The sequence below is a fragment of the Heterocephalus glaber genome, unplaced genomic scaffold, assembly GCF_053883595.1.
Source record: "Heterocephalus glaber isolate CG9 unplaced genomic scaffold, H.glaber_assembly_v1.0 deba00000676, whole genome shotgun sequence".
Classification (NCBI taxonomy): Eukaryota; Metazoa; Chordata; class Mammalia; order Rodentia; family Bathyergidae; genus Heterocephalus; species Heterocephalus glaber.
In genome coordinates, this window is record NW_028258156.1 from 27671721 (window position 1) to 27698910 (window position 27190).

General features: G+C 40.2%; 1 protein-coding gene and 1 long non-coding RNA gene across 13 annotated transcripts in view; both read right to left on the minus strand.

Moving 5' to 3' along the window:
* Magi2 (membrane associated guanylate kinase, WW and PDZ domain containing 2) overlaps window positions 1–27190 on the minus strand; it is a 1273508-nt gene that overhangs the window by 1133145 nt on the left and 113173 nt on the right. The window lies entirely within an intron of this gene.
* The window catches only part of LOC110348042 (uncharacterized), a 38826-nt gene continuing 12857 nt past the window's right edge, over window positions 1222–27190 (minus strand). Inside the window, exon 2 of the long non-coding RNA XR_002393018.2 lies at window positions 1222–25383. This is a non-coding gene — a long non-coding RNA (uncharacterized LOC110348042). The remainder of the gene's footprint in view (window positions 25384–27190) is intronic.

The following is a 27190-nucleotide window of genomic DNA, read 5'->3' on the forward strand; positions in this document are numbered from 1 at the left end:
ATTTAATCCAATCTCTCCAGCTCTTCCATTCTCATTTTCTAAGACTAAGAAGAAGCAACTGCTAGACTGATGCTACCCATATTCAGCAGTGAGCAGTGTCACGGCAGGATGACGACACGGCGGGATGACGTCATGGCAGGATGACGTCATGGCGGGATGATGACATGGCTCTGCACTTGACTGATTCCCTTCTCAAACCCCATGGCCATCTCCTCGAGGGGGAAATAAAATATCCAACCATAGCCCCTCACAGTTTCTAAATCCTACAGCCCAAGTAACATTGAGGAGAAATTTATTCAGTACTCAGCCTCTTCTGCAAACCTGATCGGTGATCAGAGAACATTTAACCGCGTCACTTCTGAAGGCTGTGGCGGTCACGTATCCAGGAGATGGGGGCCAGGGCCGGCCAGGTCTCAGCAGGAAGGGATCCTGAATCCAAGGAGCACCTAACAGTGTTCACTGCATTGTGTGGGTAACGGTGCATTGTGTGGGTGAGCAGGCCCGGAAGGGAGGAAACCACAGTAGAGAGAACGCAGGCAGGAACTCTCAGCGAGAGGCCCGACATTCTCCTCTCTTCTTTCTTTCTCTCTTTCGGTCTCTCCCATTCCTCTTCCTCCTCTTCATCTTCCTTTTTTTTGTGTAGTGGTTGAGAGCTGTCAGTTCTTACAGAAAGAATCTGGAGATTGATGGAGCTTATCCAGAAGTTTTTTTCAAATAATTATGCTTCTGTATTTATTAGATACATAGATACATGGATAGGTAGACTTTAGAGTATGAGGACATTGACTTTAACAAATTTGGCTTTGTTTACTTTCTGCATGAAAGCTTTGATTAAAGAATATGCTCTCCTCTCCTCTGGATTCTGTCACATTTCTAACCTCATTAAATGGGGTAAATAATAATGGCCAGAACACGTGAAGTGGTGTCTGACTAGTGAAGATTTCTGGGGACAATATGAATGGGTCCCTTGACAAACCTTATTCCTAAACAAGCATTTTTTCCTAAACAAATTTTATCTGCACTTAAATTTTATCTGTGTCCTCTCTAGATTTATTAATCATGTCTTGCACCATGGGCACAATCTTTGCTGTTATCTGAGAAATTATTTCTGATTTCATTGTTTCCAGATCCTCTTTTGTTGCCAGTTCAGGGAGTCCAGGTGGTTGAGTATCAGATTGTTCCATCTCATTTTCCTCTGGGGTTGCTGTAGGTGATCTGGAAGTCTGGTTTTGAGGCTTGTTTACGTGTCTTCTCATTTCCACAGTGTGTGTGTGTGTGTGTGTGTGTGTGTGTGTGTGTGTGCTGCTGGCGTCCTCGCGGCTCACCTCCTCTGCCCTGAGGGTGGAATCTGTACTTAAAATTTTAGATATGTGATTCTCTATTGACCTTAGAATCAATTTGACCAGGTCACTGTTCACCATCTCATTTTGATTTTTATCCTTTTTAAATGTACGTAACTGGGTTTTTACTCTAAATAAGATTATTTTTAGAAGGATCTAATGCTCCTTTGGTGAGTTATTTGCAAGGCTTTAGAAATTAAACTAAGTGTTTCTGTCGTATCATGCTGCTTTTATCATCTGACACCAAAACATAGATTTATATTTTTACTTTCAAATTCTTTCTATAATATTTGCATAGATGGACACTTGACCTTAAATATAACAACTTGAACTTGTCTCTGTTGAACTTTACTTGATTGGGAAACTGCATTTTTTTTCACAGAAATCTTATGCAGTCCTGGTCTGCAGTTGAAACTTTCAGTAGGAAGGAAGGAAGCAGTGAACCATAATCCTTCTGGAACCTTCTGTGCAGTTAGTTTATCTACTCTGAGATGCTATGAAGTAGTCAAAGTTCTCATAAGAACTGAAAAGATGTACAGTTCTTTAAAGAGAATATTATATTTCTTTTAAGAGAATATTCAATTTCACTGCTCTGTGGTTGAATTTTGAGGCTGCCAACACAGATTTATCCTGAAAATTCTTTGTAAGGGACCCTCAAAAAATCTACAATCTTGTACTGAGCAGTGAGAATGCGAGCAAATTTACAACCTGCCTTAGAGCAAAATAGAAAGTTACCAAGGAGTTACTGAGACCTGAGATTCCACAGGGCGCTTTACTTTACTCAAGGCAATCTTTGAACAGAGGCTTTGAGCCATTGTCCTCAAAATAGCAGCAGAAAACCAGCACATTGCAACCGGTGGGCCCAGATGGACAGAGTTTTAATATCCACTCCACAAAGAGCCCTGGCCTAACTGACCTCCTTTATTGCTGGCTGGGTCCCAATGCTATTTCCAGAGTTGATGATATTTAGCCCTCTAGATGAGGAGCTGGGATCTGGATTCCAGAAAAGGCTTCACAAAAGTTATCTCTAGAAATGCAAATTGTCAAATTAGGAGAACTTGCTGTCTGGCACCCTTCTGTCTTCTCAATACCTTCATGGACTGCCTGGGTGCACCGGCTTTCCTCCAGTGTTTCCTCCGTCCAAGAAAACTGGAGCTGTAATTGGGCCTCAATATATTTATTACCAAACAAGAAATAGCACATGATATAAACTCAGGGGATCAGGATCTTTGGATAAGGGTTTAGATTGTTTTTGGAATCTTCCATCCTGCTGTAGACATTGCTCTTTCTTAGAAGAATATGTCCTGGAATAGAATGTTACGTTAGTTAGAGGAGCTTTGAAAGCCAATGTCCCTTGCTGGAATTCTTTAAAGGGTCTAACAGCACACCCAACACCTGGGGAAATACTTTCCTGAACAACTTGTGAATATTACCATTTTAATTGAAGAGTAAGACCTGCTTTACTCTAAAACATAAAACCAAATACGGCTATAACATTAGATCCATCTATGCCTCTTTGACCTCCCTAGAAATTCATGAGTTTCATCACATTCCTATAAAAAAATGGCAAAATAATTTTGTTTTAAAATTATGCACTTTAGGGAACTGAGGTGGGAAGCTGGTTATGAATTGAAATTCTAAAATAAAACCAATCCAGTTCAAAATGGTATATGAAACAAAAGCCTATTTCTGTATTTATACATGAAAAAGTAATGTTTGGTATTATAAACTGATATTGAAATGACTGTAACAGGAAACAGACAAAATGTTACATTTTATATAGACACCGTCATGGAAATATTGAAGTTGCCAACACATGCAGCTGAATTTTCCCGCTGCTCTTATGTAACAGATTCTGCTCTTTCCCTCTGAACCTGTCATGTGTTCTCAGCAGAGAGATGAGTCAAGTTACTCAAAACAGAAGGTGTCCGGCTCCGCTTGGACTGTTTCCCAGCTTGGTGGCGTCCGGTGCAGGCTTTGGCCACAGATGCAGGAGACGGTTCAATGGTGCAGCAAACACTCCTCCTTCCCCACCCCGCTCAGGGGCCCAGACAGCAATTTGTCCAAGAAATTGGCCACTGGTGTTGCCATCTCAAATCCCACTCCAATTGGCAGAAAGGAATTCACGTCTACAAACAAAAGAGCAGGGACTCACCTGGAAGACAGCGGGACACTGAGCCACTAATTGCTTAAAGTAATTTGGAAACATATTTTAGGAATCATAATACGAAAGAGAACATTACTTAAATTAGTAAATGAATGGGAACAATCTGAATCACTTGTACCTGAAGTCATTTCTGCTGGGCACTTGCTTAGTTTACCCTCAGAGGGAAGCAAGCCAGAATAATCTTTCTTTTCTGAAGAAAATAAGGGTTACATTAAAATCAGAAAATCACAGTCACAGCACTGCAAGGAAAAAATTCACTATAATTATCTAGGAAAACTGCCCAGAATACTAATAACTCTGAATTAACTCAAAATTGAGTACTTTTTAAAAACGTTACCCTAATTAAAAAAAAAAAAAATTACTCAGCGACACAAAAACAAAGTTTCAGTTAAAATTATTTCATTATGATCTATTTCCCTTGTTCCTTTCTCTGCTTTCTTCCATCCTTAAATACACTAAAAGTTATAACCACAAATATACATATTTGTCATAAAATTTTCGTGTGATAACTCATTGTTTCAGTATTTTTATGTCATATTTTGCTTTATCATAGTTTTTTATTTATCTAAGTCTTAATATATGTAACACACATTATGATTACTCCAAAGGTTATAGCTTGCAGTGAAAAATGGAGACAAAATTGAATAATTTGTGTTAGAGAAAGAAATTAGTTCAGTTTTGTTGATTTGTTTTGGCTGAATTTTCCTTACATTCTCTGCAGTGATTTTAAAAAATATATCTATTGTATTTAGGAGTTTCTTTTAAATTAAAATATGATGAGCTTTCCAACTCACTTTCCTGTTACTGAACTTTTGTGAAGGACATACACAGTAGCATGAGTCAGAATCTTTAAAATCTGGGATTTTAGGTATCCAAGTGCTACTAGACACAGTGTATAATCTGCTGATGATATGATTAAAGTGTGACATAAAATTTAACTTCCCAGCTAGTTCATTGTTTATAGTGTTTATCTAGCAACTATATAAGAAAGTCCCTTAAACATACTTGTGTTCATAACTGTGGAAATAGCTTTTCTTCATTCCCTGAATGGTATTAGGAAGACTATGGTTAGAACAATGTTTCAAGAGTGTGAAGTATTCAGGTCCATTTGTGTGTGATTTTTGTACTAAGTACTGTTATAAGTTATAAAGTACCCTAACGACAGAACAACTCACCAGGAGATGAGAGCAGATGGGGCATTTCTTAGGAAGCAACCTGAAGAGGAAAAGGTGGTGCTTCTCCAAATTCAGTGAGCAGGAGAATTGCTAGGAACCTTGCTGGAAGTTCAGATTCCTAGTGCCACTACCAAGAGGTGTATCCATCAGTTAGTCTAAAGCTGAACCCAGGGAGGGGCATTTGAACACATATTCCTGGAAATTCAGATGCACTTAAATAACCTTACATCATACTTTGACTCAACAAAGGTAAGTAAATAATTAGTGGATGAAAGTATTGAAGAGGGGATCAGTGAAGCAGAGTACTGCTGGAAAGGGAATCATGAGCAAATAAAGCCAATATTGTTTTCTCTCTCAGTAGGAAAGGGGAAGCAACTAGAAAAGAATTCCCACAAGATCTCCCAGAACATTTAACCATTCAGTTGCAATTGTGGCCCTGTATTAAGTAAAACTTATTACTGTGAGCAAACTGGCCCTAGCTGAATCCAGTCATTCTACCTACAAAATATTTCAAATTATTTTGCCTTTCTACCACACCAGCATGGGTACCTCTTTCTTCTGCAGTCATTGTCAAAAACATGAAGTATTCTCATATTTGTCCCACATTATTAACAAACAGAGCTGCTGTCTTTATTTCTGTCAATAAAAATTTCCTTAAATTATCTCTGATCACTATGCCCAGTTTCTCTACTTCTGTATTTTCTTTACCCTCTTTCAATCAAGATTTCCTCCTCTCCAACAAAACTTCTCATAAAAAGATCATGAGTGACTTGTATGTAAAAATCAATGGCCTATGTCAGTCTTTCCCTTGCCCATCCCAGGGACCTACGTCATGCCCGACATTCAAGATCCTCCTTTCTTGGCTTCTAGAACATAAGAACAACCACTTCTTTTCTGGCTTCATTGCTTCTTGTCTTCCTGTTCCTCATTATCCCCTCCTCTATGAACTGATATTATTTACCTTCACTGGGTTATCAGGGCCCACAGCATCCACATGCAGAGGACTCACACATGTGCTCTCCAGCCGAGACCCCTCCCAGGGAGTCCAGGCTCATAGCTCCTCTTGAGTGGTCAGAAGACACCTCAAATTTCACATTTTCAGAAATAAATTCCTAATCCTTTGCCCTCCTCTCTCCTGTACTTCTACAGTCTTTCCTACCTCGGGTGGCTACTTTCTGCTTCAATTTCCTCAAAGATTCTTGGGGTCACTCTTTCTTTGTCTGTCACATCCTATATCTGCTCCATTGTTAAAAGTTTGAGTCCTTTAATAACAATAATATCCAGAATATCACTTATCACTTCTTACTACCTCCTCTGCTACCATGGCAGCCTCCACCCTTCAGATCTTCTAACAAGGTGGTGGTAACATTTAATTGGAATCCAGATGGTGTCACTCTGCTGTCCAAAACCCTAAAACTCCCATATCACACAATCAAAGCCAAACCCTTAGACTGATCTTCAATGGCAAAATTAACTCGAGTAAATTCGAAAAGCGAGCTCAAGTCAAGTCAGAGCATGTCAAGCTATCTAAATTGAGACAGTTTTCGACACAAGTGAAAACGGCTCAATTCAAGTCCTGGCCAATCTGCACACCCACACTGCACTTCCGGGGCCATCCCCATCTGTCACCACCTACACTGGCTTTCATGCCGCTCCAAAGCTCCCAAGTCACAATCTTTCCCCCCGCTCTCATATCTGAAGTGCTTCCCCTAGAGACCCCTATTTGCTTTCTTATTTCATCTTTACTAAAAAATAGTTACCCTTCTACTAAAGCTTGCTTGTCTGCCATCGCTCCCTCCAATGTATTCTTCCCCCTTTCTCTAATTTTTTCACTGAACTCAAAACATCGCTTCTCCTCGTTTGCCCTATTTACTATTCGCCATTCCCTTCCCTCCCTCAAAGTACAAACTTCCTAAATGCAGAGCTGTTTGTTTCCCTTACTGTGAGAAATGCCTGGTATAATGTAGTCATTCAAGACATATTTCTGGAGGAATAAATGATGTGGAATACCATCAACATGTCATTATTAGGGCCTCCTTGAATGTGGATCCTTTAACTAATTAATGTCCAAGTGTGGAAGGAGCTGGTGGAATTAACCCTCGAGATGCAGTGGGGATATGCAGGTGACTCCCCCACTGCTAGCTGCTGCCTTCCTCCCTTTAGCCTTTGGGCATTGTTGGCTGGGACCTCACTGGTAAGACGGACATCTGCAATATCTCCAGAATTTGGGTGAAGTAACTTTTTAAAAAATTCATTGTTTATTGGTACATTTTAGGAATACAATATGCTGACATTCATCATTGGGAATTTGTACCTTTACATGACATATCTTGGTTCTTATTTTTTCCCCCATTCCCCTGCCCTGTCTTCAACCCCTCCACCTCTCTCTATTTAAAAAGACTTCGTTTCTGTTTTTTCCTTTTCTCATATTTTTTCCTTTCACTTCTTTCCTTTCCCCTTCCCCTCTCACTTCCCCTTCCCCTTCCCCTTTGCCCCTTTTCTTCCTATTTCACATTATCTATTATACCTTTTAGTCCTTATTTACACTTTCAGTTTCTCACACCAGAGAACCTATTCGGTATTTACCCATGTGCGTCCTGTTTATTTCACTGAAGAGGATCGCCTCAATGTGCATCCACTTAGCTAGAAATGTCTCTAGTGCCTCATTCTCACATGGAATACTTTCTAGATAATACATTTTAAACCTGCCTGAGAAAATTCAATGACAGACATCTTTTCCCCACCTCCTATCTTAATGATTACATCAACTTAAAATATATGGACCCTGGACTCCACTTGGGGATTACCAAGACACAAGCATGCTACTACTAAAATTATTATTTATTGTAACCCTTTGTGAATGTGGTTACATTTAGTGTAGCAAAGGAATACATTAGAAAGAGTCAAACTCCCCTGCCTGAAATTTCAGTTATAATTAGACTCCTAAAACCTGTTTAAATAATGTTAGGGCTGGGCCCACATCTGTACATCTTCTTGACATCCTGTTGTATCTACAAGTCCTATAACCGTACTTGGTACATTGAACTTTCTTTTTTTTTTTTTGGTACCGGGGATTGAACTCGGGTTCTTGCGCTTGTGCAGCAGGCGGCAAAACCACTGAGCTAAATCCCCGCCCCCCGCTTCAACTAAATAAAATGGTTAATATGAAAACATACATGATTGAATTAATTCCATTCCATTTTGGCATTGCTGCTCACAGGACACCACTGAAAAGAGCTTGAATTCAAATAAGACAAGAAAAATTATAAAAATCAAGATAAAGTGGAGAAACACTTCCATTTATTACATAAAGGCTTTTCTGTAAAGGGACCTGTCAGACCAACTTTTATTTTGCAAAGTTCAAATCAGTCTGCTAATAACACAAATTCTGACGCTGACTTTTTTCTCCAGTCACTTCCCTATACAATTTAAATACACTATTTATTTAAAGCAAAGTCCCAGGATCCAGAATTCTCTGGGACTCACAGAACACATAATATTTACTAGACTCTTACTGTGCACGTGTTACAGGCAACACCCTAGAGGGCTGTAGAATACTATCCCCAGAGGGAGTGCAGTGAATGTCCACTGTTTTTCTTCCTGAGAAACTACCCCTCACTCTCCTGACAACAAGTCCTGTTGCCTCCTGGGGATCACATTTCCCGACCCTCTGAGACCTTGGTCTTTGGTAACAAAGTTCTAACCCAATCAGCATGGCCAGGCAGTGATGGGTGTAGAGATGTTCATTTGTTTAATCACAGTCAGTAAGATACACACAGCTGTTACTGGGATTCATGATACACAATTTTTTTTTCCATTTTTTTCTGCATTTAAAGAAGAAACCAGCCCGGAGCTTACTGGCAGCATTTGGGAGCTATCAAAGAAGAACTGCCAAAAAATGAATCTACATGAAGAAAATGAAATGTTCACAGAGAAACTGGACTCTAATTACATCACTGGAGCTGTCGACAAAGCCTTTCCAACCCTGAGCTCTTCTCTTATGGGGCATAATAAATCTTTTATTTTGTTTAAGCTGGTTAGGGGGTTGGATCTTCTATTACAATACGGATTTCTACATAATACAAAAATTTTAGCATTTGAAAATTTAAGCACATCATTCAAAAGTATAACTCTGTAATAGGAGTGTAAATTAGAGTTGATTCATTTAGAAATAATCTGATGCCTCAAATGTTTCATCCAAAGATATTCAAATCAGATTATTTGTTGGGTCAGATTTAGATGCATATTCCTTAGTGCAGCTGGGGGGCAGATTACTACTGGTGTATGGTAAGTCCTTGCTCCTATTTCTTGATTTGAAGCGCCATCTACACACTAAGTGCACTGTCCAGAAGAAAGTGTTGAGCCTGTGAGGGAGAGGAGGCACTCTAGGTGCTGGTGGGGAACCAAATCCAGGAGTCCTGGACACAGTTGGGGAGGAGACAGGCTGCAGTCCAGGCTGGGTGGGATATGGGGAGAGGAGCTCCAAGGGGACAGGCTGGCTGAGATTTCATCGGGAATTGTAGCTTTTAGGATGGACCAAAGATGGGCATCACCAGTACTAACATGGCGAGGGACTGGAGGGAGTGGTTTTGAACCCTCCTGTGGTGGGATGTGCATCAGGGCTCAGGAAGCAGAGAAACGTGGGCAGTGTGTGTGAGCTAGATGTGCATCTTCAACTTTGATGCTGGGCAAATTCTGTCTTCTGTGTGTTAGCCCATTTTCGGGTGCTAACCACATAGTATCATGGACTGGAGAAGTTACACGAAAAGTAGTGATCTGAGCTCACGCTAGAGCCCAGGGGCGAAGGGCTGCATTGGGTGGTGGCCCTCCTGCCACAGACTCCCACGGGCCTCACTGGGCAGGGCAGGGCAGGGCAGGGAGGAGCACAGGAAGAGTCACACTGGACTCAATCGAGTGGCCCTCCTGGCTGACCCTGGCTAGAGCAAAACACGAAGGGATCCACTCATTCCCGAGGACAGAGTGCCCAGCACCTCCTATGCCCTGAGAATCCTCCCAGCACGGCTGGGGCCCAAAGCTTCTCCCCCAAGAGCAGTCCCAACCTTACCCTCCAAGTCTGCCAGGAAATGCGTTGCCTTTGTCGCTGCTCTCACCTTGTTCAGCATACCTGCAGTCTTAGGAACCAAAGGACATCCTGCTATTTATAACCTTCTGTTTTCCATTTGCAAGTTGTAACAGTTCTCAAAGGTTGGAAATCAAATGTGTGATGACAGAGAGCTTGCACTTGTTTTTATTTGTTTGTTTGTTTTTTCTAAGCAGAAAATGGGCTAATGGCCTCTCTGAGTCTGAACTCCTAACATTTCATTCTGGAGATTAAATTTTAACCTGAGTTTCTAGAAGGTGGGGAGGAAAATCATATTTAAACCGTACTATTCTCTATATGTCTATTTCATTTTCTTTCATGGTTATTTCAATATTTAATTTTTACCCATCTGGGGTTACTTTTTGTTTTTCTCCATTTGTCATTGTTATTGGATAAAATTCTATACAATGGTAATGACACCAGTATTCCTATTCCAATCAGTGCATTCTAGTTGATAAAATAGTTACCTATATACTGTTTTGTGAGGCTCTCTGAGGAATAGAGAATATGCTATGTAGAAATGTATGTACACACTTATATACACACGCACATGTAAGTATATACATATATGTATTTCTGTACTTGAAGAAACTTTCTTGTTGTTCTTTCAAAGAAGCTAAATTTAATTGTCAGGTTTCGATCTTGAGAGGATTTTGATTTTTTTCCAAAGAATCAGTGACCTTGAATCATATCTGTATCCTGCTCACACTGCCCTGCTTTTGAAGCATATGGTATACAGCGCAATTCCTTCCCTGTAACAGTTACAGGTCTCACCAGCAAGGAAAGAAAGGAACTAACATTTACTAACAGCAAATTATGAGGCAGGTCCTCTGCAAAACCCTTCATAATCCCATTGAATCCTCACACTTGCCCTGTGTGGTGAGTATTATGATTCTCATTTTACGGCTGAGGAAATCAAGGCTCACAGAAGTTAAGTAACTTGCTTGGGGCCTCACAGCTAGTTAGTACCTGAGCTGAATCCAGGAGCTCAAATTCTCTCTACTATAACAAATTACATTTCTAAGTTAATGTAGGAAAAATTACAGTCTTTGCAATAGCTTCTGATTTCCCCTCGTATATTATTGTCAAAAGTTGAGGTGGCAAAGTGGAGTCCAAGTGTAGAAAAGCACTGATCGCCTGGTTTATAACGTAAGTTATAAATGCAAGTCACATGTGCCCTGTAGGAAGATGCTAACAACCACACCAAGCAGCAATAGGATGAAATTAATATTAAGAATACATGATGTTTCATCCAATGTATCAAAATTATCATTTCAACCTATAAGCCATATAAAAATTTCAATGAGATAATCTACATTTTTTTCATAGTAACGCCTTGAAATCCAGTGTAGACTTTACATTCATAGCATATCCCTATTCGGGCCAGCCACATTTCTCCTTTTGAATCTGTATTAGTGTACATTTGGGACACACGGGCATCACCTCTTCATCATTTGTACTCCCCGGCCCTCCCCTCTCAGAGTCTACTTTCCTGTTTCTTGCTATCTCTTTTTGCTCTTTAAATTATTTCTATTTGGGGCTCTCATATGAGAGACACAATGTGATATTTAGCCTTCTCTGACTGAGTTCACTTAGCATTACTGTCTCAAGATCCATCCGTATTTCACAAACTCAACAGCCACCGTGGCGAGCGCAACTGCATTTGACTGCACAGGTATAGTTTGGACTAAGATTTCTTCATTTCTGTCCCCTGACATAAAGGCCTTGAGGAGAGTTCTGTATATTTGAAGATCCGTTCTCTTTTGCATTATTTAGTCATTTCAATGAGCCTAGTTTCAGCCATCAGCAGTCCAAGTCACTCGGGACAGGATGGCAGATTATCATCTGGTTTTCTAATCCATCAGCTTTGCTGTACTTCACCTTCCTATCACTCCTCTCTCTTCTTCCTCAAAATGTTTCTTTGTACTTTTGAACTGACTCCTAACTGCTTCCTCTGCTGTGGTGGTACTGTTCATTTGACTGTACTTGGGCTCTTCCTTTCTTCCCACAAAGTATGTATCTCTCTTCTTTTTACTCTATTCCTTTTGGTACTCATAAACTCCGCCCATCATGGATACATGGAGCCTCCCTAGACCTTCATCATGAAACCATATCTATACATTCCACTGAGAAAAAGTGCATTAGGACACAAATTTTAAAATCTCATTTGTAAAATACAATACACACACACAGATCCTCATAGCTGATCATTAGTAAGTTGAGGAACTATTTCTTTTTTTACAAAAAATGTGTGGGTGCTGGCCAAGTGGGTTATATTTTATTTGTCCAATTAAGTAAATTGAAAGAAAGGAAAAAGGAAAGATATTAAAAGGTGCCATACATATTCATTTTGCTGGATTTCATCTAAAACCGAAATAATGATCAATCTTTTGAATTCTATAATTTCCGTCAGTTGGACCCCTACCAGCCATGCTACCACCAACAAATATGACTGTCAATTGTGGATAAAGAGCTAAACTTATCAAATTTGGACTCAGACACAATATATCAGTCATGTGTTATAAAGTGCAGAGCAAAGGAAACAAAAACGCCAGCATATTTATGGGCTCCACTGTACGATGTACTAATTTTCAGATTCCTTTAGTACAATGTGTGCTTTTGCAAGGTAAACACAGACCATTTTTCACACAAAGTTGAAAGAATAATTAAGCAGATTTGCTACAGCTTTTTCTTTTTCTAATAAGTTCTTATTCCACTTTAAAATCCAGTTGTCATCTTTCCCAATTCAAACACATTGTTCATGGGGTAGGTACACCCTCTCCATGAGACACCGTAAAAGGGTTGTGTTAAATATGTATGACACATACACACACTAAACATGTTTTACTGTTTGGGAGCTGTGGCTGGCCAGCCCTCTAGTATTCTGGCCACCATATTTTAAATTCACTGTGTATCTGAAGAGGCTCCCCAAAGCCAGATAGGAAAGCTCATGTTGCTATTTCTTGCTGTCTTCAGTCAAACTATGATTTTAGGTCTAAGTTCCAAGTATCTAGTCAACTCTTTCCTTGGCTTTCCCACATTTGACCATCTATCTTCAATTTACATACCAATGAGTCTGGGGTGTGTGACACAGCCTGTTCTTCACACACACCCAGCCTCATAAACTTGCTTAGAAGGGACCAGTAATGCACACCATTGTATGCGTGAAGAGCATGTAGTTATCAGGCACCAGCACCCTTCAATTTCCAAGGCACCACCCCATTTCAGACACTCAATGTTCATGATAATTACCTTTCAATGATCATCTCCCCTTCTCTCTTAATGACAGAATTCCGGAATATATGCTCAGCTAAAAGGGTCCCACCTCAGTTGGCTCTGGGCATGCATGAAGTCTGAAAATGGCGCAGAAGCAATGGCACATGAGGGGCCCTGGGGAATTCTCCTTGAGAAGGCGTGGCCAGTGGAGCCTCAGGTGCTGCAATGCTATGCACCCTCCTGACCTTTCAGCATGGGAACCTCAAACTGAGATTGACAAAGCAGAAAGTATGAGACACAATAGCCCTGTGAAGTTGCCACGCGAGCCTTGGACAGCTTATTTATGAATTCTTTTTATGTGAAGGTGAAATAAACTTCTATTACATTGAAGCTATTTTTATTTTGCTTTTTTTCTTATTAAATGAAGTCAATCAAACCTAAGCCTACCTGACACATACGCCTTAAAGTGATTCCTGGAAACCAGAGATGCTAGGTTTTCAGCAGACAGATAGGACTGACCCATATTTCTCCAAAAATCTAACAAACATAATGTTCCAATATCTAAAATTAAGTTTTAAGCACAATTTGTGAGTACTGTGTTTGCTTGCCTACTCTGCAGGGAACATGGCTGACTACTTGACTACATTTTCAAATGTGGACATAAATAAAATGAATTTAGCTTTTATTCTTTCTACCAAGCTCCTTAGGAAATTTCCAGGTATATTTTGGAAGTTGTCTGGTGCAGTTTGTTACTATTTTCTATATCCCGAGCCCTTTTAAATTTTTTTTTTTGAGACAGATTCTTGCTAAGTGGCTAAGTTGCCTGGGCTGGGCTTGAACTTCGAATCCTGCCTCAGCCTCCCAGAGTGCTGGGATTCCAGAAAAGGGCTACCATGCCAGGGTCTGTCAGCTCTTATAAGTGACAATCAGGTCAAAATCCCATGTTTCCCTGGAGCAATTATTTAATAAATCTGTGTCACTTACTATTTTAGGGAGTAAAAGAACGCTACTTTAAGTAATAAGATTTCTCAGAGGTACAAAATCTGATATTCAAATAACATGCACAATATTGTATACACAGTTGCTTTAATAAAGTGGGATCAAAGAATATTTGAGAATGATTCTAAATTAAACTCAGAAAGAAAGCAACATATTTAAATACCCATGTAAAGTTACTCTCCTTTTCTAAGTCATAACTCTAACACAATTTTATATGTTGTCAATATTTCTCCATCTCACCAGTCATAGGTCTAACATGCACATCTTTAAAAGACATTTTATACTGTGTGGATAAGTGCATATTAGACTGTTTATGTGAACACATTTCTCACATTTTCTCATATTTACAACTGTATATGTTTTAAGAAATTCCAGTGAGATTTTAATAACCAATGATTACTCTTTCATGTTAAGAAAAATACTTTAGTTCTTTGTATAACAGAAGGAGATAATGCCTGCTTTAAGATGGTAGGGTTTTTTTGCTAAATTATTTAGGAAGCTGACTCGAGTGAACTGCTTACTTTCTATTTTTTTAAACTCCAACCATCATGGGGTAAACATTGTGCTGTCATATGCTGAGGAGACCTTACACACTGTAAAGTAGGAGACTCTGTACAGCAAAGTCAAAGCAACTGGTGGATTCAGGTAAGGACGCCCACATCTTTTCAGAACTGAAGAAAACCCAAAAAAATGCTTCCTGTGGCTTTCAAAGTGCTTACAACAAAAGGTGCTTTGACACATGCTGGGAGAAGGACCAGAATACACATTCGTAACCTGTTGAGAGTTCTACACTGTGGGCAGTGTCCCAGCTGCTGTGGGTGCCTTTTCTGGGTGTCATTATTGAATCTTGATCAAGGACATAATTTGGGTAGCTATGCAGGACTATGCAGGACTATGGTCCACTATATAATTGCTTTACTAAACCTATTCATTTATTTTCAGTTTTTTAAACTTCTTTTTTTTTTTTTTGGTACCTAGGATCAAACTTGGGTCCTTGCGCTTGCGCGGCAGGCGCTGGAACCACTGAGCTAAATCCCCGGCCCGATTTTCAGTTTAATACTTAGCACCATTAATAAGTGAAAATGATATATATAAAAAGTGCATTTGAATTATATTCATGTTTCAGTTCATAGCAAGAACCTGGCTCCCTGCTTTACTGCTGCAGCATCGGTCATTAGAAGGAAATAGCAAAAAGAAATGTGACCTGTAGATATAGTAACATTTTTATCCTTGACATCACTTAGTATTCAATCTGTAGACATATCCATATATCAGTATTCCTTAAAACTGAAAGGTGAGCTTGTCTAACATTCAGTGAAACCTGCTGATTCCCGCAAAGTGGATCCAACTACACTTAATATTCTCATGGACTCTGTTGGAAAATGTACCTCCTGATGAGAGGTGAAGCTGAACAAAGAGGTGTGCTTCTGTAACAGCACACCTTCACTGTGACAGCAAAGGATAACATTTTCCTCCAATACATTTGTTTGCTTTCAGTTAAGAGCCTGGCTACCATGGTGATTATATAATAGGAACATGTACCAAATTAGCTAGAAAGCTTATTAGTTCTTTTTCAATGAGTGTTGTTAGAGACAGGAAAAAGTGATAAAGTTGAAAACTGACAGGAAAAATAAAATTTAAGAGTTAAGAGTAGTGAGTTAATATTTACCGTGCGCCCACTATGTGCTACCAGCTAGACCAGGCAATGACTGCAGCCCTCGTTATCCTTGGAAATCATAAGCCAGGTAAACTGTATCAGTGGAGTCCCCTTCCACCTCTTCTGTAGCTCTAACGTGCCTACTCATTTAACACCTGGTAGGGTACCTTTATTCAAGTGGAAGTCCTTGATCCAAGAGCACAGGATGAGATTACCAATTTCCAAGAGTAGAGATTGGAGGGTAAAGTCAGTAGAGGAAGGCTGCAATGTCTCTTTCCACCACAGCCATTGCTGCTTTCTTTTCAATACTTTACCTTCTTAAGAGAGGCATAAATGAATGACTGGGTTAAGGATTGTTACTTAAAGAACAAGGAGCTTTGAGTTCACTCCATCCAGAGTTCTAATTTTGGAGATTACTGGATGAAGGCAGAGAGAGAGGCACAAGAATCCCACAACTGTCAGTGACGGACAAAGGAGAAAAACTCAGCTTCTAGATTTTCCTGCTTGTGAATGTCCCAAGTCCCAGACATCCCCTGCAAATCCTGATCTGTTGAACCTAATTTCAGAGACACTGTAAAGCAGCAGTGAAGAATCCAGGCTCTGAGGCCACAGTGTCTGGGGCCAAATCCTACTGCTGCCACTGCAGGATCTACCGAAGTTGCTTTAAACTCCCTGTGCAGCAAATATCTCATCAGGTTGGGCAAAACAGTAGCAGCCAAAAAGAGTTCTGTGTGATTTAAATGAATGTATATTTGTTGAACACCTAAAACTGTGCATCAAATGTTATAATGTGTATTTTAAATGATGTCTGCCTTCATTCATCCACACAACAAAATTTCTGAGTTCCTACTATTAACTAAGGGGATGCAAGAGCGAAGAGAAAGCATCCCTTTCTCCCTCCCCTCCCTTGAGCTTATTAGAGGAAGGACCCAAATCTGAGTCCACAGGAGCAACTTTCTGCAGAAAGCACCCCAACTCCTGAGCAGCTGGTGTGGGAGGAAGGAGGGCAGTGTTCTGCTCAGGGTCTACTGAGGGCAGGCAGTGGGTGCAAAACCCAGTGGGTGAAGACGGAGGTGGGGAAGTAGCCCAGCAGAGTGAGAATGGAAAGAAAGGAGACAGGAGCAGCAGGCACCATCCAGGAGGGGATTTGTGCACTGCATTAAAGGGGCACAACATTCAAACAGATATGTGACACGCTGGAGTATTTGAGCTAAGAACTGACAGAAGATTTGGATTTTAGGAAACTCATGTAAGCTACAGTAGGAAAAAGGGTTCCAAGTGTGGAAGATGGAAGCAAGCTTCAGGTGAGAAGTGTCAAGTGACCGACACAGCTTTGGGATTTACGGTGGCTTTGTCTTCTACCGGAGGATCCAAGAGGATCCCTGGATAGCCACAGCGTACTGGGGCTCAAGCTGAGCTCTCCCTTAGGGAAGAGGACTCAGCTTCACACCGCCATGTGATGTGTTAAACTGGGGCTCAGGGGAGCTCATCTTCCAGGGTTGCTTCTGAGATGCCAAAGTGCGTGCAGCTGGACACAGTGGAATTAGATTCTGGCTCCATACTGTACTTCCTCAGTTAAGTGATTCCAGCAAGTCTTTTTACAGCAAAAACATTAGTATTATCATTATGATTGTAATGATGATGTCTAAAACTAGGCTACAATTTTCTATTTCACAGTGTTATCCATCACAGCACATGGAAAGGTCTAATATGTGCTTGCATATACTGGATACTCAATAAAATGTAGGGTTTACATCAGCTGCTGCATACACAGGTGTTCACACAGCTTTCAGGAGGCCAAGTTTCAAAAGCAGTGACTCTCATTTTTTAACTCACTGTAAATCTTTGCATTTCTAGGTTACAAGTCTCCTTGCTAGTCCTTCCTAGCACAATAAACAAGGAAATAAAGCAAACGCCACTGTGGATAACTTTTCTAAACAAGAGAATCTACATTTTGTATCTCTTCATGCATTCTCATACTATTTGTATCCTAACTTCTTAAATATGCCTTCACAGCTGAGGGAGAGTCTGTTCTCCAGGAGGCAGCGAGCTGAACATCACCCTTCTCTTCCCTTCTTTCTGCTTATAAAATACAGCTGCACCAGGTTAATCTTCAGCAACCTCGGATGCTCATCAGTCTACTCCCGGTAACCTCATGCAGAAAGCCATCCACCCCTTATATCTGACCTGACTTCTGTCCACGACATAGACACAAACATATCACAATCTCAGGCCTCTATGCCTCTCCTCCTACCATTCTGCCATCCCCTAAGCATAAAATGTCACTCAAACCCTCCCTTCATTCACACCTGCCTAGAATCCCCTTCTTGACAGTCTCTGAAATTTCTACAGAAACTGAAGAAAGCACACATCTTCAGGAATATCAATCCTATCTCTATTTTTATTAGCAATTTCAAAATTAAAAGGAACAACAGTCATACTATAAGCCTAATGGTGTGTCAGTCATTGTACATGAGGGATAGAGGTAAATAGGAATTGGCTGCTGCCTTCAAGCAATCCATATTTCAAGAGAGAAAGAAGATACATAGATACATTTAATACCACACAAAAAGTGCTGCTGCAGCACAATGCACCAAACATCATGAGGAAACAATTGGAAGAATCACTAATTCTGCCTTGAAAGGGTAAGGATGCCCTCATAGACAGGCAGTTCCTGTTTATGTGATTTTTGTGCATGGTTCATATGTGTGTTTATAAATGAGGTCCTGTGAAAATATACTCACAAGAAGGCAATATTTTCAAGGCCATTAAAGCCTGTGTTTGAGTGCAAAACTAGCTGTCTCGTGGTACCACCAATTTGATTGTCATTACCGTGAAATTCCACAACATGGTGATTTAGCAGCATCGAGTGCTGGAAAATAGGGGAATTTCTCACTGCACTGCACACTGAACATCTGATAATCTCCCCAAATTGTTATTCCCTTCAATGTGAAACACCCCCCAAAATCACTGAATAAGAAACCTGACTCCAAATGTTGAATCACACAGAAACTTTATACACACAAACATTCAGAAATCAGTTTCCTGAATGTTAGATTTCTCACTGCACACAGAACATATATTAGACACTGTGAAAACCAGTCATGCCCATCCTTAAAGACAGTGAATAGGCCATATACGCTTAAAGGAACAAGGAATATGAGCCTTACACTAGTAAAGCGTTCATTTTAGATTTTTATACAAAGCTTGCATGCTAGTTCCAAAGTTTTCAAATGATATTATCATTTTTCATATAGTCATAACCCTGGCCCTTTAAGGAAAAACTGGAAAACACTGACTACCATGGAAGGATTTTAACTTATCTCACGTTACACTAATTTATTCACTGATTTTTTCTAAGCTTTTCCCTCATATAATTTAAGATATATAAGAAAAGCGGTAAATGAGTCTGTTTTTATGTTTTAGAACCTCATTAATTGCTGTGTACTATCGCATAAGGGAAGAGAGATTTTTTTAAGAAGACTTATGGAAGGAATTCTTCATAAATACAATTCTCGTACTGATATGTACCTTGGAAATCTACTAAAAATATGTCACGCAAAGCAATCTGAACTTAGCGTCAGTGCTGTATTTTCAGGTCTTCTACATCATGATTGCCTTTAAGCACCAAAAACAACAGGGCCACTTTTAAAATCAACTCCTCTTGCATCTTAACACAACCAATAATGACGGGGTGCAGCGGGGACCTCGCGCTGTGGGGACCTCGCGCTGTGACATGGGGATGGTGACTCCCTCAGCCCTGGCCTCTGTAGTGGTGGCGAAGGGGGTGGCCAGGCCCTGCTCGGAGGCTGCTGAATTGACACTCGGGAGCTGAACTTGAGGCAGGAGTGAAAGGAATGCGTTTTCACTCTAAAACCCCAACACGGGTGTGCGGGGAGTGTTTTCACACTATGAGAGGTTTGGGTCAGATAAAATGAAACTAGGATGACCACACCAACGCATGTCAGCGTTACAGTCTATGTCTCGAGCACGCGTTAGAGTAGCAACAGCAACAAGAGTGAAAATGACGCAGGGGTCGAGGGAGGGAGGAGAGCAGTTGGGGGAAAGGGACTAGAAGAAAACCAAGCTGCATCAGGCACAGGTCCCCTCCCCATGGCGAACGCAAACTGCAAACCTGTACTAAAAGAGAAATCTGGAACGATCGGAGCAGCACGCCTCTGGGCTGCTTGTTCCCAGCCGCGTGATCAGGGCTGACTGGCAGCCAAGCCGCAGGCCCCAGCTATCCTGTCTGTAGAATGGGGAAATCAGAAAACCTACTGCAGAAAAACAGCAGTAGATGGTCAGTCCGTTCCTGACCGCGTGGGGACACCTCAGCAGGGCTTTGCAGGACAGCCAGTCCCGACCTGAGAACCTGCCCAGTGCACGCTCACAGGTGCGCTGTGGAAGGCTCAGTCTGTGCGCCAGGGTCAGGGCAGGGTTACAGAGTCCAATTTACCCCGGACTCTCCTGGAACAGAACTTGTTCGTAAGTCACGGGCTTACTGCATCATGAGGAGGATTTGGTCATGGACGTGAATGTGAGGACCATGGAAACTCTTCTCTTGGAAATACTTTTTGAACACTACATCTGTGAGAAACGGTTGTACCCAGAGAGCCTGACATGCTTAGGAGGCACGATCTACGACTGCCCAGCCCTCGTGGACACAGGCTCCACTCAGGCACTGTGCTTTCTTTTCTTTCTCTCTGGCGAAGAGAAACACTTCTGCAGAATAAAACACATGTACAGCATGTCCACCTCTGTGCATGTACACCTCTGTGCACGTACACCTCTGCAGCATGTACACCTCTGTGCACGTACACCTCTGTAGCATGTACACCTCTGTAGCATGTACATCTCTGTGCATGTACACCTCTGTAGAAACAAACACATGTGCAGCAAGAGAGTGACACTGGTCATGGTCACATACAACGCAGAGCCAAACTGGGAGCGCTGCTGCTCCTAAAGGGCTCTGAGTCCTTGGGTGTCCATGAATGGTCCCCAAGAAGTTGCTCTATGGATGAGATGTCAGCTGTGTCACCTTTCTTTGCACACACCTTTCCATGTCATATAATATAAACAACGTGCTTTTTAGACTTAGCTTTAAAACTGTGGTCAACTGCAAAGAGAAAGATGTAATATAATCCAGAAAGAGGCACAGTTAGTGACTGGTGTACTTACTGCCAAGTATTTTCCTTTGCCCACTTAAGTTCAGAAATTTGGGGGGAAAACCATACCTTTCATAGATTTTTAAAACATGTGTCATACTTTCCTGTATCCTTACATTCTCTTACCTACCACCTTTCACTGATTAAGTAGTGCATACATATTTTATTTATATACCATAATTTATGTAACTAACTCTCCTATAATACATATAAACTACTTTTTAATATTTTGCTATCTGAACCAGTACTATGACAATAAATAGCAATGTATATTTATTGAGTGCATCTCCATTTAAATTTCTATGAGTTGACCCCATGGAGATACTGGTTCAGAAAGTGTAAAACATGTTTGTAAATTTCTTAATGTACATGGTCGCATCATATTTCAATAGAATTCTTATCATTAGTGTGTGAAAGTTGCTATTTTAATTCACATTTGCATCACTAGTCATTAATACTTTAAGAAAATGTGCTAACACGGCGAGTAATATATAGCTTCTATATTATTTGTAATCAAATAGAAGCAAATTATAATGATAAATGTGCTTTTCTATAAGTTTCATATTATTTCAGTTTCTATGACACCATTTCAAAAAATATCCATGACTTACTTATCCTTTCTGTCGTACTAAGAAACAACTTCCAGCAGAAGGACCCAGGACCTCGAGGGCCCCACCAATGGTCAGGAAAATATTTATGACTTCCAACTTTGTGCTACAGATAGGAAGAGAGAAAAATGACGATATGCAAAATTAAAGATAGGGTAAAAGATACATGATAAAATACACTGAATACATCAAAGCGAAGTACCATCAAGTGCAAATTCAACTACACAGGGAAAAGAATCACTTGTTTTTTTTCTGTTGCATGCAAGCCCTTGTTGAATAAGTGCCCAATAAATATTTATTGAGTGAATATTAAAAATATAATGCAGAGCCAGGGATTTGGCTCAGTGGTGCTGCTGCCTGTCTTGTAAGCACAGGGTCCTGAGTTCAATCTCTAGTACCAAAGAAAAAAATATATATAACGCAAACAGAGACACTAGACTGAAAATGACCATAGAACTAGTATTTATTTTGGACTAGAATAAAAATTCCTCAGATGGAAAAGAAATGGCTTAGTTCCCTTCTCTTTTACTGTTTCTCTCACACGTGAATGTCCCAGGGACATAGCCTGGCTGTCCTTTATCTTCCATCTGGTCATAATTATGACTTACTCTGCAGAGTGTAAAGCAGAAGTCTGATTGGTTCTCACACTGCTCCTGATGGGCAGCATTGTCAACATCATATAAGAACATTCAGAAATGCAAGTTCTCAGGACCCTCTGGATGACTGAGTCAGAAATACGAGAGGTGGGTACAGCAAGCTCTTTTTAAAAGTCACCAAGGTGACTGTGATTATAAGGTTTCAGAACCACTAATACAACCTGGGACTATTCTTCCTCAGTGTTTTGTGTACACACACACACACACACACACACACACACACACACACAGGCTTGACCACTTATCCAGGGGTCCTGACTTACAGAGAAAGTGGATGTGGGAAACTTACAGTTGGGATGGACCATTTTATCACCACACTGATCATGTCCCTCACTTATCAACAGGCAGCCGGGCACTTAAAGTCACAGGTCAGGAGCCAGGAACATTACAGTGCTTGCTTCTCAACTTTAAGAAACAACTCATCTTAAAGATAAAAATTGTAGCACTTCAAAACATTCTTAGAATTGCAATTCTTTGGCGTGTGAGTCTTTGCAATAGAGTTATTAAACAAAAGAAAATGTATGTCTGTACCATTCCAATACTGCTAAGACAAAGGGAGGTAATACACAATACTACCACAGCATGCCAATAATTAGTACAACATGGAGTCCTCAAACTACTCTTTTGTTATTCTGCTTGTCTCTGCAAGCAAAAACAGTTGCTCGCTGTGGTCACTATTGATCACGAAGGCTGGGGGAAGCCACCCTCAGGCTCTGGGCAGGCAATGTTCGCCCTGCTAGAGCCCCGTGCACTGTCAGTCTCCCGACCCATGGAACCCTTAAAACAGAGCCATTTTTAGACCTTGTTAACTAAAGCCTCTGGGCTCCATGGAGACGTGACTATATAAACACAAAACATTATTTTTACTTTTTTCCCGTTATTGTGGAGACTGCTAAAGTGAGGAACACATGTTAAACATTTATAGCCATCCTGCATTGAAAGCCATTTTATACCTTAGGTAATAGCAATACACCAAACTGAAAATTACTATATGAGGTAATCTCTCACTTAATAGTTCTGATACCCCATCCAGCCATTCTACAGATAAATGAGCCTTTTTGTAAAGATCAAACTTGTGCAAAGACTAAAAGCTACTAAATTTGGGGTTGGTTATAAAAATATCACAAGCTAATAAAATGCCATTCTGACAGATGGGCTGTCATCGACGCACCAAAGAAAGCTTCAGACTAAAGCCAGACCATTGCCCTGACAAGAAGAGAGGCAGCAGGCTGAACATGCCATGAAGAATGACCACACACTTTTTGCCCCATTGAGATAAATCAGCTGCGTATAATCTCCAGCATCCTTTTGCTGTGCAGAGGTGAGGGTCTTCTACACCAAGAATTACTTTCTCAGCCAAGGTTGGAGTTTTCTGGCTTTTAGCAATGGTGGTTGCAGCAGTTACGGGTATGAATGCTGACCCAAGGCTTCGGACCTCTTCTTTAACGCCTGCCTTGTTTTGGTTACTTGGGTCTGTGAGTATCAATTTGTCACACATAAAGTGGGCAATATATTGGCTTCATAAGGTTGTTGTGCACAGTAAATAATTCTACCTAAATGTAATGAATTTTAGTATGGCATCAGACACATATAATAAAAACTGCTATTATTAAATAGATATTCTTAATTCAACTCCATTGTAAATATTTACGTAAGTTCCGTAAGCTTAGGTCAACCTTATTTCATTTGATGTTGTTACTTGGACATTCCTTCTTGTCCATTTACTCTGAGGTAAATACAGCTCTGGCAGTAATTATCTCTGGGGTTATTTTTCAGGGACTAGCACAGAGTAAAGGTTGGTAGCTTCACGGCTACCACTCACACAAACTGGGAAGGACTTGTCAGGAGGCCTAGAAGATGTGCTTGCATTTCAAAGTGAAAGATAACTCTACTTATTAAAAGTCACCATCCCTCTCCTTTTCAGCTTTTGCCAGACAGAATGAGAACTGTATCTAAGTTTTTATAGTCCAGTTAAAGTCATTTATCTGCTCCAGGGAGCTGTTAATGATTTCAGAATATGCAAAGTCTCACCACTTGTAGAAGTAATTACATATACTATATATAGACATGCATTTATATGTATTCCATATATTATTTTCAGAAATTTAACAAGCTCTGATACTAGCAGTATTTATAAATCATGGCTGAAATGACAATAAAAGCACTCATACATATTATATTTAACTAAGATACCAATGTAAGAATTTGAGAAAAATATAGTATTTCCTCCAATAAACTGTATGTATTAAGTTACTTTACATAGATCACGTCCCACACACTGCCATTTACCTGTAGATTAGTATATTCAGGGTTTATTTATGGACCAGAAACACCACGATGTTTGGCTAATCATTTTCATAACAATGATGCAATTATGCTTAAGAAAACTGTGGAGATGTAGTTATTGACCTTATGATGTTTGAGTCATGGAACTTTGACTTTATCATTTGGACAATTTAGAATTGTCTGGTTCCATTTCTCTATGACAAAGCAACTTTTCTACAGCACTTTGCCTGGGAGCTGCTCACCTGGTAATGGAAATTGATGACCATTTGCAGCACTTTCTGCGTGCACTGAGCCTGTTATACTGTGTCTCCTTTACCCTCGAATACACTCCTCCAGGGAGGGGCTGTTACCATTCCTACTGAGGTTCCATAGTCCTCCCGCAGGGGCTGACTAGTCAAAGCCAAGTTCTCACGCAGAACAGTTCGGATGACGAAAAGCTTGCTCTTTCAGGAAGTAAAGATTAATCCCTGTTAGTAGGTGCTCCTAAAATTCATATGCAGTCCAGCACTTGATCACTTTCATACCTCCCCCCCTCCCTCCATATTACTATCCATTTATTAATCAATTCCCCTTTGATACCATTGCAAATCTTGATCAGAGCCCATTTTCATCCTTAATGATATCAAATGAATGTTCCTAAGTTCATGAATAGTGCTTCTGCAGCATTCCTCTTGACTACTAGTCCACCAAATCATCCTAAAGAATTTAGACTTATTTTTATGGATAATTCTGTAACTTCTTATTAAACACTTGCAGAACAAGGATTCAGAATTGTATTGGATACTCAATCTTTTAAATTCTGAAATCTATTACTTTTTTGTGTTAATTTTGGATGTTAGGATTCGTGTTTTAGAACCACCTGAAACATGGGTTTTGAGTGGGAATTTCCATCCAACTGCATCTTGGCTCAGCCATGGATGTGCGTCTCAGCCTAGAGCCGGAGCCTGACTTCTCAGGATTCAGCTTCCTCATTGGCAATGGCAACAGCACTGGTACATATGCTTAAAGAGCAGCTGTGAAGATGAAATGTGATAAAGTACTCAGCACAAGATGCTGCTCAACACTGTAGCAAGTGCTCCTTAAATAAGTCAGCTACTTTAGATTTTCCAGTGCTGAAGCACGTGAACATAAAGAGCCCAAGTCACTTCAGACGGCAAAGTTTTTACCTAATATTTCCCTATCTCCCTTTAGGCAAATAGCACAGTTGCCACACATAGTTTGTACTTTTTATCCCCTTCATTAACTGAGTTTTCTTTTATTGTGGTCAACTGCCCTGACATGTGCTTTACAATCAAATCCCCCTCCTTTCCCACCACACCAGTCTTTTCTTCAGCGACATCACCCGTGTCTTTGAAGCCTCTGAGAAGCTCCTACTTTCTCTGGCTATCAATCATATCTTCACATATTCTAAAATTATTAACTTCTATTATAACCTCCTGGGTATTAATCTGACCATATTTAGTGCATTTTGGGGAAGGATACTATAAATTTTAAGATAATCTATATTTTCTCTCAATTAATATTAATAGTTCTACCAGAACTATTAATCATCAATCACAATGAAGCACCAAGTATCCTGCCTGGCTTTAGAAACTACAGCTATCATTCCTCGGGTAATCCACTGCTCACCCGTTTGCCAGCTGTGTGACAGTGGACATGCTACTTGAACACCTTGTGGCCTGTTTCCCTTATCTATAAAACAGAAGCCATGGGTCACTGTAAAGATTGATAAATTAATTCCCTTGTCTCTCACAGTATTTAAAGTGGTGCCCTATAAAAGTTATTTCTTAATATATCTCCTATTCAGTTGAAATCTCTGAAATTTACCAATGTCTCCCCAAATAGGTAACACCTTGATCCCTTTTCCTGTCTTGCATTTTACCAACACCTGTGTTTTTGAAGGAATGTTAACACCGCCATCTAGATCTGGTCAAATGCTTCACTCCCATGGCCACACCTGCAAGTTCACACCTCCCACACAGACTCTCGTCTTCTGCCCACCGCCTGTCTTTCGGACAATCGGCATTCGGATCTATCCTCTGAGCAGACCTAAAGAGTTTTCTTCTGGAAGTTTACATCGTTTGACATCTAAGCAGAGTTTAGAAATGAGCATAACACCTTATGTCTTTCCCAGATCCACATTATCCCATTGGTTCCTGTATCTATGAAACCATTTACCCAGTGTACTTTGCTTTACATGCACACTTCAGGCCCTAGTACTCTCTCTTTTCAGGATCTTTTCCTCATGAAATTAATTAGAGGTCTAAAATGCTTTTACGGTTGCAATATTATTCCACTTTTTAAGAACTGCATTGGAAATATTGTCCATATTTCTCAGTCCCCAATAATCACCATGCCTGTCCATTTTCAGAAGCTACCACATAATGAACCTGTTCTGAGTGAGCTTAGTTACTGTGGGACTTACAAAGATAGATTTCTTGGGACTTAATGTCAGAGAGAAAAGAGGGACCAAGTCTTCCTCATATCATAGGCTTAGCCTAATCTGTGGTAGGAATTCTACATGTTCTAACTGTATGGAAATGAAGAAAGGTTGCTTTGTTCTTACAAATGGAAGGGTCCTTTCTTCTTGTTTGATAAACTAAGTCTGAAGTAAAGCTTAGAACCACTGAAATGTCTGCCATTTCAAATATGAAACTGTTAAGGAAGAAAAATATATTTAGGAATCATAAAATGTATTCACAGATTATTAAATAATGCTTACTATCTTCCTGAGTTAATAAACCAGATTAATATAACATGATATGCCAATTCATTTAAATTATTGAAGTAGGCATATAAGTGATTTTTCTAAATGTTTTA